This window comes from Rhinolophus hipposideros (assembly GCF_964194185.1).
Source record: "Rhinolophus hipposideros genome assembly, chromosome: 11".
NCBI classification, from domain to species: Eukaryota; Metazoa; Chordata; class Mammalia; order Chiroptera; family Rhinolophidae; genus Rhinolophus; species Rhinolophus hipposideros.
In genome coordinates this window covers 12,154,217-12,170,153 of record NC_138057.1, presented here as the reverse complement: position 1 = coordinate 12,170,153, position 15,937 = coordinate 12,154,217, and the positions used below count along the sequence as shown (strand labels likewise).

The window sequence follows — 15,937 nt, the reverse complement described above, 5'->3', positions numbered from 1 at the left end:
ATAATAATATCAATTGATGCAGAAAAAGCATTTGATAAAATGCAACATCTCTTTATGATTAAAACACTTAATAAAGTGGTTATAACAGGAAAGTACCTCAACATAATAAAGGCCATATATGACAAACCCTCTATTAATATCTTTCTTAGTGGTGAAAAATTCAAAGCTTTTCTTTTATAATCGGGAACAGGACGGGGATGGCCCCTGTCACCATGGTTATTCAACATAATATTGGAAGTCCTTGCCAGAGCAATTAGGCAAGATTAAAAAAAAAAAAATCCAAATTGTCAAAAAAGAAGTTAAATTGTCACTTTTTGCAGATGACATGATTCTTTATATAGGAAACTCTCAAGACTCCACCAAAAAACTATTAGAAACAAAGAAATATAATAAAGTACAGGATACAAAAATCAATGTATAAAAATCCATTGCATTCCTATATACTAACAATGAAATTTCAGAAAAAGAAATGGAAAACAATTCCTTTTGCAATTGCAACAAAAACAATAAAATACCTAGGAATAGATTTAACAAAAGATGTAAAGGACCTATATACTGAAAATTATAAGACATTATTAATATAGGTTGAAGAAGACAGAAAGAAAGGGAAAGATATTGTTGGTTTATGGATTGGAAGAATCAACATAGTTAAAATGGCCACATTACCCAAAGCAATATACAGATTCAATGCAATCCCCATCAAAATCCCAATGGCATGTTTTTCAAGAAATAGAACAAAAAAATCATCAGATTTATATGGAATCACAAAAGACCCCAAATAGCCAAAGCATCCAAAAGGGGTTGGGGGGGTGGGGAGGGAAAGGTTGGAGGTATCACACTGCCTGATTTCAATGTATACTATAAAGTGACAATACATAAAACATCATGGTATTGGCAGAAAACAGACACTGATGTGTTTTTTGTGTTTCTTTTTTTTTTAATTTACTTTGAATATTTTTAAGCAAGGCCAGGACTCTGAAGTTCATCTTAAGTTTCATCATTCCTATTGTCTAAGATTTTCCTTCTTCACATTCTGAATGCATTAAAGATAAATGCTGTAGCACAGAGAGTAGAAAAAAGTAACCAATTTATGTAATACTCAGAAAAGAATGGCCTGAAAGTAAAACAGAGCCAGAGGAAGGTGGTCAGGAGAATAGTATGAAAAATAAGGCAGGTAAGATGAGATAGTTCAAAGTTTAAATACACAGTACCTAGGTTAACATAGGCTTCTTTTACTAAGGGCCCGATGTTTCTTTCCAGGCTAAGATTGACTTCCTATGGGGTCACAGTTTGCCAGGCATTCGTGAGTAACATTTATGGAAGAATGCATTAATTCAGTAGGATATGTATTTTGCTATGTATAATGGCGTAATGACAATGGCTACACAAGTGAAGCTTATTTATTAATATCATTCACATAACATTCAGCAGAGAAGTATTCCTGGATTGTTTTGCTCTATAAATTAAGCCTGGAAGCAAGGTTCCTTTTTTGTTGTTATTCTACTACCTTCAGACAGTTGTCCCTGTCTCTACGGTATAAGATGTTTCACCAGGAAATCCCATCCCATGTTCATTTTCCAAGTAACTAGAAGGAGGAGGGGAAGCATAAATGTGTATCCTTTAAGGATAAGACCTGGGATGGCGGAAGTTGTAGCACATATTCCACTGGCCAGAACTGAGACACACAGCCAAAAGTAGATGCAAAGGACCGTAAATACATATTTTTTAAAGATGGACATAGGTCCAGCTATTGAGCTGGAAAAATCTCTGACAGTTGATTTAACTGAGAGAAGATATTTCAAACACTCAGAGGAACTGATGAAATGCAACAAGCATACTGGTGAAAAACAACAAGAATTTGCAGGAGATACTTGAGATTTTTTTCAGAAAATTTCTGAGCAGCTTCACAAAACAAATGAAATAGGACTACTCTACTGCTGCCTTTCAAAGTCTAAATCAGCAGGTAATGGTGAATTGAGTGTTCAGTAGCTTAAACAAAACGAATACAGGCTGATTGTTCCCATATGCGCCTATGTTACGGGGTGCCATAAAACAAAACCTCTTATGACTGGAAAACTGAATTATCCTAGGATGAGGGAGCAGCTATACCAGTTTCATACCAACTTGGTGCCAAGATTGAATCCTGGCCCTATCATCCTTTAACTTCATAATTTGTCAAGCCAGTGACTTCTATAAATCTATTTTTATTAATCTGAAGAATCGGGATATTAACTACTGAGAAGAACTAGAATGAAGATTTGATAAATTAATACATATGGAAGAAACTAGTTATTAGGTTTTCAATAAGCATTAGCCAGACCAGAACTCCTGTTGTTATTAACTGGGACAGTATTTATTTATTTTTACGTATCTGTTCTATTAACTTCTTATGTGATCATGGAATTTAAATCTTTGCAAAGTTAATCTACTGACAAACAAGAGTAGAGAATTATTACGGGAGCTTATCTGTTTCTTAGTTATTTGTCTTAATAGTCACTGAATGAAGTTGTTCTATTTGATTTACAATAATAAAGCTCTAGAATTAGATTGTACAAAACTTAAAGCTTTAAGAAGGAAAAACATTAAGCCTCAGTTAGTGGTGCATACACAAGAATAATCATGGATAGAATGTGGATTTTTAGGACTCAAATCCAACCTCTCCTACAAAAGCAAAATCCTGAGAACAACATCCTGTAACCTACATAATTTATAAACTCTCTGGGTTTGTACACACTTGAAAGCTTGAGAAGTATTTGGCCTAGAGATGCAAATATGAAAAAGCTCATGATAAAGGCACATTAGTCCACAGGAAATATTAACAAACTTAAGGTAAAAGTCTATTTTCCTTGGCCTAATAATTAGAAAACACAATGTTTATTTTCCTGGTTAGGCACTTAGGTCCAAGTCGTAGCTTTCTAGAAAAAATTCTCTCTTCATAAATCACCGCATCTTTTGCATCAGGTTTTTCCTTATCTGGGAAGACTACAATTCTTACAGAATATTTGGGGGATTCACATATTATCAAACCTACTAGCGGACCTAGATATATGTATGCCTACAATATAAGATCATCAGTAATATTCCAAGCAGTAGCTGATTTACACATATTCCTTATAATCCTTAAATGTGTGCAATGTAACCGTTATGATCCTCATATTATGATGAGATTACTGAGATTAACAGAGGTTAAGAAATTCACTTAATGTTAGTAAGGCATGATGCAAATACAGGGTTATTACAGAGAAAAAGCAAAAAGAAATGAGGCCTTAAGTGACGAAAATTCTATTCCTAAGAAACAACAATCACTTTTTAACTCAGTCTAACACCGGATGTAGAGTAGAAATTTGGGATTGTTTGTTTAGTAGCTTCTGTCCAAATGCAAAATTCTTGCACTGAGAAGTAATACAGTACAGGAGAGATGCGGACAGTTTTGCAGGTGTTTTCAGAACGTAAACTAATTGAACTGAAAATAGCTTAAGTACAGAATGGCCTAAATTCCCTTACCATGGTGCTCTGGGTGGAGCTTTTGTCTATGTATGTTTGAGATTCCAGTCTAATATATTCACTGCATTCAATAATCTTACAGAGTTTTTACTCTACCATAGAAAAATGAAACATGTTAGAAATGGAGGGTAATTGGAGGCTTCTTCTCAGAATCTCACAGTGAATGTTGGCTTTTTTTTTTCTTTTCTACATTTCACAACATAGAAAGTTAAAATGTAATCTTCAACTGCAGGCATGGTACCTGCTCTCACAGAAATATTGCTGATTATTGCCAACATAGAAGCGATATTCCGTAAGCACCAATGCTTTCCAGACTCCCAGGATGTCACCATTGAATAGACCAAGCAAATCTGACTCACATGGACAGAGTGGGTATCTGGTTTGCAATTACTAGGAAAAAAAACTTATTAGAAAATTTACAGATATCATAGTTAGATCATCTAAATCCACTGGTACTGCTGAGTCCCTAGAACAAAAGAGACTATGTTCTGCCATTTATAACCTAATGCCCTTAAAATATACTGAAATGTCTAAAGGTTTCAATCAGCGATCTGCAATTCCCCCAAAGAAACATCTTCTACAGAAATAAAATACATGTGAATCTAACTTTACATAAGGTTGAATAGACAGATTCTTTCATACAACATCTGTTTAATTTTATTGGATATCTACTATGTACCAGAAAGAATTATAGGTGATTTTCATATATTATCTCTTATTTCAATGGAATCATGAAACAACCTCGATGGTACAAGTAACAGAAAAGGGAAATAAGACTCGAGTTACTTGAGTCATATACTAGTTAGTGACAAAGAAGGATTGGTAGTAGTGCTATTAAACTGTACCATCAGCCACGATGGGGTATTTGTACATAGGATGCCTACTACAGATTTTCATTTTTTAGCAAAAGTGAATGGGAAAATTATAGCACACATTTTCCACGTCATTTTTTCTATAACTTTCAGTTTCTTTGAAACATCATCATCTATGCAACTAGTCAATGACTTGGAGAAACCTTTCTCTTTTCAAGAACACTGAAAATACAAAGAAAATTCATTCATTTCGGTTATCTATCTGAGGGAACGCAACCAAAACTCTTTTCAAAATGATGGTTTAAAACTTGAGCGTCTTGACCTCAGCCTATGTTAATTCTTTGGCTTCTCATCCACAACAAATTCTAGAAGCAGCTTAGCAGCAGAATGGTAGAGAATAGAGTCAATTCACTCTTGTGTCACTTAATAGCTGCATGACCTTGGACAAGGTTTTAATTTCTCTGAACTTCATTTTCCACATCTGTACTGGGAGAATAATAATACCTCCTCAGGCAGTTGTGGTGACCTACTGACTAATATAAATAACGTAAATACACATAGTAGGAAATTAATAATACTACATTTGAATTCTCTATCATGCCCCACTTCTCTTAAAGAGTCATAAAATAATCAGTGCAAAAATAATTTTTAAAAAGTTGTTTTTGAATCTCAGACTTACATATTGTGTTATAAAACTTCACAATTCTTTTTATTACACACACACAACCTCACTTAATTCTCCAAAGGCCAATACATTAAGAATCATTTCATCTTACCACAATAATAAGTACTCTCAATGTGGATGCTCCAACTTCATTTGGGATACTTCACATATAACGATCCTACATCTTGAAACCATCTCCAACCGATTCCCTAAATGAAATAAAACAAAAATTCTTGGAAACATGGAAAAAAACAAAAAAAAAACTTAGTTTCTTCCAACGGTGCAGTATCTCAAATTCCTCATGTCATTTTCCATCTGGCTGCCTTAGCTCTAATTCTGAAGAAAAAAGAAAAAGAAAAAGAAAAAGAAAAAAGAAAAAGAAAATCGCACATGTATTTCCAGGCTGCAGATTCAGAATCACATCTAATGTCCCAATCCCTGGTGACTTTATTGCTTGCATTTTCAGATACTGAATAGCATTATATTTGTTTTTGTAAATCAATGGGTATTCTTAAATAGATATAAAGAGCAAAAGTTAGGGTACAAAACAACTTGCACATCAAACTGAGTATTTTTAGTCAATCTGTTTCAAAATAAATGATTTAAATGTCAGCAATAGCATTTAGATAATGAGAAAAAGCATGAGATCAATCAAGTTATAGCAAGTGTGTCAGAGAAAGAAAAATAATCTGAACGTTACAGCTTTTTTTAAGATGCTTTTCTTTTTTTTTAAGATGGATGGTGGATGTCTTTTTAAAAGATTAATGCATTAAATAAAAATATGATAAAGAAACATTTATTCATTTGTTGCCTTTAATCACTTTAATTATTATGAAAAACATAGAACTTTTATATATGTTCCAGCCTTGACAATTTTGCACACTGAAACCTCATTCATAAATTTACCAGGTATTATGCTCTGTTGCAAAAATGTAGCAATTTTTAGGTCTCTCTCTCTCTCTCACACACACACACACACACACACACACACACACACACACACACACCTTTCAAGTCAAATTTACTGTAAGAAATTGTACTGTAATCACATAAAATACAATGAAATCACATTTATTCACCAGCCCAGGTCTCTCCCTTTAATAGCTATGTTGGTTTCATTACAATAGAATCCTCTACAAAAAAATAATTAAATACAATCTTGGTTATGCAAATTACACTAATGAAAGTACTGAAAGCCTGATTGTATGAAACGTCTCAAGCTTAAGGAGGCATGTCATAGTGATCAATTTTAAATTAGTCACTTTAGAACAAATTCTGTTGCTTCACTCTCCTGATGGCTTTCTTGATTTCTATTTCTACAAAAAATAAGCATTACAATTTGGCTGGAAGACACAAGTAAGTCTTCCGTCCCAAAAACTAGATATGAAAATGAGCCCACTGGGTCCATCCAATAATACTGACATTCCAAGTCTTGCTGATAAGTTTCAATTTAGGTACATTTTTTGAATTAAAAAAGGCCACTCTAAGTTCCCTCTCAATAAAAGCCAGGTAAGAATCTTATCAGTTTTTAAGCTATTGCTTCATAGCCCAAAACCTAGCTTGTATATTCTGTATGGAGATTCTGGGGCTGGGTCTCTGCAAAACATATTTATTTTTGCCAGCTGGTTTCCTTTTAAGTTCTGCAAAAGAGGACACTGAAGAGAGAATGGTTTGGGGGTGGTGAGACAAAATTATGGGAACAAGGTGCTTATTTGTTTATGCTCATTGGCTGCCACTGTTGCCTCTGCAATCATCTTTTACCCTGTTAGCAGAAATTAGTCTGTGTACAGATTTTTCAAGCCCTTCCAGAACCTGCTCATTCTGACCTTTCAGAGTTACCAGCATCAGGATGCCCTTATCTATTCCGGATAGTTCTTGAGTTTGAGCTCCCTAAGGTCTCTCTACTGAGCTCCTGAGAGACCAACATTGGCTTCCTGGCACCACTTCCAAGAAGTGTGGACCTCAAATCTACAGGGTCCCTTTTCCAAGCTCCTAGTAACCCAATTCTTCCTTTTGCTCCCCAAGCACTAAAGGTCAAATTACTTCTGTGGCCATTATGTCTGTCTAACCTCAGAGGCCCCTTTTCCATTCTTTCTACAACACTGGTGTGATCCATCCTTTATATTACATTTTCTTAGTTGAAAAACAGGTGTAAGCTTCTGTTTTCCTCACTGGACTCTGTTATAGAATGTATATTTTATTTTTAGGTTGGAGGTGGGAATGATGGAGAAAGAGAAGAAGAAGAAGAAATAATTTAACATTCTTTGATATACTTTCCACTTATTATCTAATCTCCAAAAAAATCCTATGAAATGGATATGGTTATCACAATTATTTTCATTAATAAAAAGAATGATAACATTTATTAAGTTCCTAAGATGTATTATTTTCTTTACATATATTATTCCATTTAATATTCATAAATTTCTGAAAAGTGACTGTACTAGACTGATTTTATGGATAGAGAAATGAAGTTGAAGTTAAATTTTAGACATCTAGTGAGCCATAGAACTATAATGTGAATATAGTCTGAGTCCCAATCCAAAGGAGCAAGTATATACATATTCAAATTATTGACAGATTTAATTATACAATACCAAAAATTACACTTATTACTATCACCAATAATCTCATCAGAAAATTATTTAGGTATTGGGAAGTCATCGGCTTTATGGTAACATACAGAAAATTTAAAAAAATTTAATTTTCACCGGAAAACTAAATTTGAACACTGGCAACACATAGAAATATAAAGTAGCTGCTTTCCTTGAAGTGACATGGTCATTTTATTTTTGAGAAATATACACCAAATACCTAAGTCTCAACAACTCTAGTTTAACTGACAGTCACCCTTTCACATTAAAATGGTGTTAAATGAAAAAGTCCTTAGTTCAGCATTCAACTCAACCAACCACACAATTCCTTTTGCTTGAGACAACATCATAATTCAGTTTGCAGCCAAAGTTCTTTATGCATACTCCACACTTCACGGCACAGACTATTAAAAGATATTTATTCAGAGGATATTATAAACATAATAATCTACTACTTCATCAAGGACACTGTTAGGTAAACTTTTTTTTATTTTTTAACTTCAAATGTGGTGGTTTAAAATTTACAATGACTACTGGTAACAGGTAGGTGTTACCACCTTGAATCGTATTATGACTCCAATAATTTTACCTACTGTTGCCTTTGTATCATCAGTGCAACTGTCGAAACAATAGGAAAGCAAGTAATATGTTGGCTGGAATCATAAAATAGTTTTCACTCAGCAGATCTTAAGAACTTCATGGTTCAAGGACCTAAATTTTGAAAGCTGCTTATCAAATGGTGAGCTAAAAACAATAACTGAAAAGTTAGAGTACTTAAAAGAATTTCATTATGGAAGTCTTCTTTGGGCCAGGGTGGAGATGCCCCTCTTCTCTCTCAGGGACATCACTATGGTGAGCTACAATGGGTTTAAACTAAGATTACAAAAACTGGAGCTGGAACCAAAGAAAGGCCTTGCCCCTGTCTGGAATCCTACTGATCATTGATAATTACTAGTTAGCTTGTTAGCACAATTGTTTAACCCATACCTGGGACTCTGTTGCCTCCTGCCCAACCAACGTCAGGAGTTCTGAGTTAGCTGAGGGAATAGTCCAAAGATGGAGGAAGATAGAGACTGAGAAAGACATAGAAGACACACAGACTGACAAAGTAGAAGAAACAGAGATAAGGAGATAAACACATGTATCTATGGAAGGAGGGAAGTGTGGAGGGGGTGGGACAATCAGATTGAGGAACCCAGTCAGAGAGTTACAATGCGGGACTGAGGGAAGAAAAGAGGAAATGGGTGGCAGAAAATGAAAGAATACCATTGCATTAGATGTCAAAGAAAGCAAAGAAAAAGATCTTTGCTTTGACAGTTTTTTGAATATTCACGGTTACTAACACAATTTTCTTTTATCTCTCATGAGAGGTTGATCGAATGTGGGTATCTGTGGGTGTGTGCCTGTGTGTAGGATGAAGGGCTTTGCCCTGGCCTTCTGCCATGACCTGAAACCACATGACTGGTGAGGGAGGGAGGGAGGAATGCTCTGCCCTGGAAGAAGACAGCCCTTTGCATCTGCAGTAAGGAGGCGATGGTCATGGTACTTGAAATGTATTGTCAGTCCATTTACTTTGCCACTGGTAAGGCCTGGAGAAATTCAGCTCATATAAACAGAAAGAGATTTTAATATGCCTATATATTTCCCCTGTAACCACACTACTGCATGACTTCTTCTGTTTGCATTCACTGTTCCTAATTTGAACTTCCACTGGTCCTTTCTACCACATAATACTCATGTTCAGATTCTTAAACACACTGTAAAGGTCCACTTTGCATTTAAACACAAAATCAAAAACGACTAATTCCGAAATCTTCATACAATTATTGTGAAATATAAGGAAAGGCACAATGCTATATTCATGGTAATTCAACAACTAAAACAACAGGTTAGAAAATGACATGACTGTGTCACTAGCAGTGTATTACTGTTTGTGTTCACATTGAATGAGACGAGCTTGTGGAAAGTGGTGAAGATGATTGGGACTCGTATCAATCAACAATGAGAACATGGGCGTTCTGGGCTGCTGTTCTTCATTATGGAAATAAGTAGTGACCTGGCATGCACCTTTGGGGACAGCACAGGCTCTCTGAGGTTGTATTTGACACTGGGTGGAGAGGGGACAAAACGGGCTGGCAGCAGAGAAGGGCTACCAGGGCCAGCTGTTATATGCCAAACAGGAAGTTGACCTCTCTTGCTGATTCTGGTGAGTTTTTCATAATTTCAAACCTGACCTTAATTTTTATTAAAGTGACAGGCTTTTGTCTTGACAGTAGCACTGTTTATCTATAAAAGAAAGTGGTAGAATCACAGTGGTATTTCCCAATCTATTCTGCATAATGTTTGTACACCACAAGATCTTAAAGAAAGTCATGTAGAGTTACATCCTACATGCTTTTTTCTCTTTTCAGATTCACAGCATTCATAATCAGCAGAAGTTATGAAGATTCAACAATAATTTTGTTTCTAGAAAATGTTTAACTAAATTGTTTGACCACAGAATTTCCTCCCCTTTTCTTCGTTCACATTGTCATCTCTTGGGATGACAGCATTACTGTGGAACACAGTTTGAGAAATGGTGAACTCGTCTCTCTCTAAAACCCATTAGGCTCCAGGATGCCGTAATTTCAAACAGAAGAACTGTTTAATATAGTAGGACCGAGTTGGCAGAGTAGGGAATTGTCCCTTAAAATAGCTCTAGCTGCCTCTGCATCTCAGGTGTTTGGAGTAAGCAAACTCAGGAGCCAGGTGGTTGAGAGCCATGGAAAATGGCCTATGATTCAGATTCTGGATGCAGTGAGCATCACATTAAAATACTGTGTCTGAAGTACTCCCTGGGAGGTACTATTTACTTACCGCCACTTCATTTTTAGGTCAATGAGCACTCTGATCTTTTGGAAAGATCAGGAAAGGAAAGGAGGATCACAGGAATTAGCTACCTGCCCCACATGCAGTACCATGCCAAATGCAACATATAAACTTATGCAAGTAAAATCTGGCAGGATTAAGGAGCTTTACCTTGGAGGAGAGACAGAATGAAAATGCCGTGCATGAAGTAAATATTAATGTTTAATTTTATGGATCTGTTCCTCTTTTGAGCACAGCATTCCCTAGATTCTCCTAAACTTTATGATTCTTGTTTGATTCTCATCTGTCTTTTGCAGGTGAGGCTTCCCAATTCCAGGTGGTAGCCATAAAGGCCATACTTAGAGATCTCCCACCATCCCCAATCTGTAGACTATGAACTCTGAACGTATACAAGTACAGTGGCTTCTGGTTTCAGGATGTAAAACATTTCTTCATTTTTTTGTTGTTGTTGTTTTGATTGTTTATATCACTTTATATGAAAAAAGAAAACATAATCATCATAAAAGAGGTGGATCTGAGAAAATGGATTTTATCCAGATTTTCACATTTAGTGGGAAATTCACAGATTACTTTGTCCTGGAACGTCCACTTACCACTGCAAACCAAATCTCCCCAATGTGAACAGAAATGAAGATAATCATTTATTAAGCACTTTCTATGTTCTAGGCCATGTACTAAGTTCTTTAATCATAACACTTTAATGCCCATAACAAGTCTATGAGATTGGTACTGTTATCATGTTCATTTTATCAATGGAAAAACTCAAACTCCAAATAGTTTCACACCCTTTCTCAAAGGCTCACTGCTTTTAAGTGGCAGATTTTGTAATCAAGTTAAGTTTGTCTGATTCCAAAAGCTAAATTCTTAATGATGTCGCTCCGTTGCTAATTATTTTTGATACAGTGCAACAATAGTAGCAAAAAAAAAAAAAAAAAAGCATAATGAAGATTCCATGACAGTTCCATGTCATGGAATCTGAACTCTCTGCATCTAATCTGAGCTGTATTCTGAGCGTCACAGATGTGCCTAAGCATTGCAGTAGGATTGACCTCTGTGGATAGAGCTCAGGAAAACCTAAAAGTAATGTTTAATGGTGACCCTGCAATAAAAAGCCAAACTACATTATGGACAAAGCATCCATCCAAAAGTTCCAGACAAGAAGAAATGACAGCAGGGGGAGCCTAGAAAGATCTCCTGAGGTATTGGAGAGAGAGGTGCAGATAGTTTTTATAGAATGCCTACTACGGCTTCTCCTTGGTGAAGAAAACGTTTTTAAAACTACCAAGTTGGACCTGGCAGGATGTACAGTCCTCCAGGAATTGGCACGTCCCTCACCACACAGTACCGTGAGGCTCCTATGCTTCAGGGAGGCTGCACGGCTGTGAGATGCACTGCAAAGGCTGAGAGAGGAGGGGAGAGAGGTGAAGGAAGGGGAGAAGATAGAGAAACTGGGAGAGTGAAGTTAGACGGGGCAACTAAATCCAAGTGAGGGACACTCAAACAAAAAGGATGAGAAGACCTCAGAAACTCAGCTCTCAATAATCAGTAATGGGAGGCTGAGATCAGAACCACCACAAAGCAAAGGGAAAGAGCAGGGACTGGGCCATGACACACGGTTCTGGCTACACATTTGCAGAATCCTGTGCTGGAGCTTGACCTTCCCAGCATGCAAGCACCATGACCTTGGTGGCTGTCCATCGCCTTACTTGTGTGCTCATGTGCATGAGCCCCTGTGTGTCTCATCAGGCCAGCAATGTTTGCCGAGTCCATCTGTTGCAGAAGTTTGGAAATCACTGGAATGGAAAATAGAAACAAACCCATGAAACTGGGGCCAGGGATGGTACTGAAAGAGAAAAACAGAGAAACAGTCCCAACATGAGAAGATAGGAAGAAGAAGAAAAGAAAAGAAAAGCTCCTTCTGGCAAACCATCATATTTTATTGTCACTTGAGGTTAATAAAGTGGATGAAGATACTGGGAAGGAAATGGGTTTTGGCAAAAAATGATATAGATCATAGGGAAGGTCTAGATACTATTAGAATAATTCAATTACTGTACACACATGGGACTAGAAGGTTAGAAGTATTAAAGAGTAGACGATGTGGACCAAAGAAAAGAGACATCTGGGCAGGAGAACCAAGGTGGCCAAAAAAAGGCATCAAGAAGCCAGGAATTAAATTCCCTCATCATTTGTACGCATATTCTCTCTCTCTCTCTCTCTCACACACACACACACACTGAACAATGAATCCAGAGAGAGAGAGAGAAAGAGAGACACTATGTAGATAATACACATAGGAGTAGATATGTGAACAGTCTACTAGTTCACTTCTGTTAAACTTTGAATAGCAACAGAGTTCTATTTATTTACAAATGGCCAATGCTTTGTGGCAATTTTCAAAGCCTAAAAGAGAGTATAAATGTCATCAAGATATAGTGAAACATAAAAGACATGTTAGATGTTAGAGCTCAAACTTTTAATATATACCAAATTCTAAAAGCTGCAATTATGTGATGGCAATAGCCATTTCGGTAAATTTAGTGTACATCTCAGAGATAATGAAAAAAATGCTCCTCCTACAATATTTTCAATGCTAAATTTTGTGTTTGCTACAATTGAATTTTAAATCTTTAATGCTGCTATTGAGTTTGAGTATAAGTGAATTAGATTTTTTTAAATAGTCAGACTCAAAAGTAATACAAACATTCTCTTTAGAGCCAAAAAATACATAGAGAATCTACTTTAGTGAATGTATCCTTGATATATGCAGAAATTTGACTAAAATTATATTTACTTTGAATTATAAAAAGATATCAAAAAGTGAAAACAACCTAAATGTCCATCAATAGAGGACTGGTTAAAATGTATCATGGCACATGCATCCCTTAGAAAATTTTATTATCTACAGTGTGTGTGTGTGTGTGTGTGTGTGTGTGTGTGTGTATGTATGATGTATAGAAAAAAGTATAGAAGGATCCCAAATGTTAACTGTGGTCCTCTGGGGTGTAGGAAAAAAATGTGTAATTGCCATTTAAAAATATTTTAATATTATGTTTTTATTTTTGTTTTCCGGTGGGTATTTGTTACACTTAGAATTGGGGAAAATGTTACTATGTTACTTCAAATAATATAGAGTACTATGTTACTTCAAATAATAAAATAACTTATAAATAGCTTATAAGGAAACGACTTCTAAGTTCAGTATTTTAAAAAAATGTAAAATAATGGTGGCTGAATTATCAAAATAGCCCATATTTCTCGAATATATTGATAAAATAATTGAAACAGATTTACTAATTCCCTCATTCATTTATGCATTCACACAACAAACCTTTATGTAATATTCACTACATGTCAAATTACTAATCTCCAGGTATAGAGAGAGAAGCAGCAGTATATCTGTCTTTAAGAAAAGACATGAAATTAGAAAATGATGGAGAAAGATTATGTTCGTTTAGATTTTTTTGTCTAGGAAGCATTTTGATGTTGCTAATAGTATAAACCCAACTATATACTGTCAAGTTCAGGATAACTGCAGCAGCCATAATTCTCTAGACGGCACTACAACTTAACGACATAGCATCCCCAGCAGGAGGCCAGTCTGTGGCAAGGACTGAATCAAGCACTAGTGTAGGTCTGTCTTTCCCTTCCTCATTTTCTCAGTCTGGCAGACAGCTCTTGGCTTTATAGCTCCCAGCAGCCATGTAGGAACTCTTAGGTGAACCCTTGCCCTAGTATGGTCTGGTGATTTCTATATTTGGGATTTAACTAGTGAAGAATTTCATAGCCAGGGGATATCTGTACAGTAATCCATAAAAGATAGCCCACAATTGCATTGTGCATGTTTATTAAAAAGGAGTAAATGAATCAAAGGAATCATCGATATCCTTTTCTGGGGGCTCAGGAAAAGATAGGATACGTACTTAAACCACAGTTTATAATCTTAGAACCTCCTCCACCCTCAGTGGAGCTATTCATCATCTCAGTGTAAATGTAACCCAGAAAGAGAAAATGATCCTTCTGTAACGAAAAGTCTGAAAGTTGGAGCTATAAACAACCGCACGGAGAGCTCGGTGCTGCGTTTACACAGATTCTAACCATCGTTCAGGGTGAAAAAAATCCATGACAGCACAGAAATCAGCCACTGAACCTCCAGAGATGCCTTTCTCTGTGCTTTGCTTTTTCTGTTGAGTGTCTCATTCCTGATCAAGTTCTCTCCCCAGGGAGCATTAGTAGGCTAGCAGCTAAAGAAGTCTGTTTTGTTCTCTCAACCAGCAGGATCAAAGGGTGCTCAGTGGAAAACTTACTTCTTCCTCCTTCCTCCTTCCTCCTTCCTTCCAGGGCTACTATCCCTTTACCATAACTTTGATGCCCCTTTGGAGTCTTTCCCAGGCAGGTGTTTCAAAATACTTAACAAGCTTTAAGAAAAAAATACAGTGTACCAAAAAACTAACAAACAAAAATCCTCAGGCAGTTCATCTGGTTCCAGGGATTAAAGAGTGTGCCACCTACTAAACAAACACAATGTTAGGGGCGGAGAGGAGCTATTTCTATGATAATTGTTTTCTGAAATGTAATTTTCCTAAAAATATTAGCATTTACCAGGTACTAAGCCCTATCTTATGTGCTTTACCTGTATGAAGACATTCAATTCTTATGACAACTTCTCAGGAAATTGGTAGTATTTTCTAAAAAGAAAACTAAGGTGTCGAGAATTTAAGTAATTTATCTGTAGTCATACAGCTAGTAAATATCTGTCTTCATTCTCCTATATTCTGATTAAGAATGTCTTATTTCTGAACCAAACTTTGTTAAAACCTTTTGCCTTTACTTATTAAATGTTCTTAAATTATAAAAACCAAGAAAAATAAATATGTTTAACTTTTTTTTTCTTACTAGCTCAAATACCCACCCAGGCCATTTCCTTCCAGTTTTTCTTTGATTCGTACTTCGCATATAGCTAAAATCGTGTTCATGCAAACTTTCCAACATTTTACGTGAAAAATTTCAAGTATAAAGACTTTTTACAGTAAGCATCGATATATCAAGAACTACATTTTACTATTGCTATTTTACAATATTTTGTTTATCACACACCTATCCATCCATCACATACAATTTGCATCCTTCTATTTTTTTTCTTGTATGTGTCATTATAGAATTTTTGACATTGTGTCGGTCCATGTTAATGTCTGTCAGGCTTTCCAAACATTCCTTAAAGTAGTTCATTCTCCTTATCTTACTTTAATTCTAAACACACTCTATTTACTTTCCTTAAAGAAATTTATCCACCCATTCATCAGGCCATGACAAGATCTAATCCTGAAATTGTACTCACTTGAACTTCCCCCACTGTTCTAGGCACATAAAGATAACTCACAGATGCCTGTGGATTGATAATGGCCTTGACCTGGATGACAGGAGTAGAGCAAGGCTATAATAGATTATGACTGCAATGGTGTTATTATAATCTTGCCAGTAATGAGGCAGGATGA

The 15,937-nt window shown here is 36.0% G+C and overlaps 1 protein-coding gene across 6 annotated transcripts in view; it reads right to left on the bottom strand.

The window, feature by feature from the left end:
* The window catches only part of LINGO2 (leucine rich repeat and Ig domain containing 2), a 1,152,505-nt gene that overhangs the window by 913,558 nt on the left and 223,010 nt on the right, over positions 1–15,937 (bottom strand). For 4 of the 6 annotated variants that reach the window (XM_081067709.1, XM_081067714.1, XM_081067711.1 and 1 more), the window contains exon 2: positions 5,093–5,189. The exons of the other annotated variants lie outside the window; for them this stretch is intronic. The gene's annotated coding sequence lies outside the window, so the exon portion shown is untranslated. The remainder of the gene's footprint in view (positions 1–5,092; positions 5,190–15,937) is intronic. 6 annotated transcript variants of the gene reach the window in all.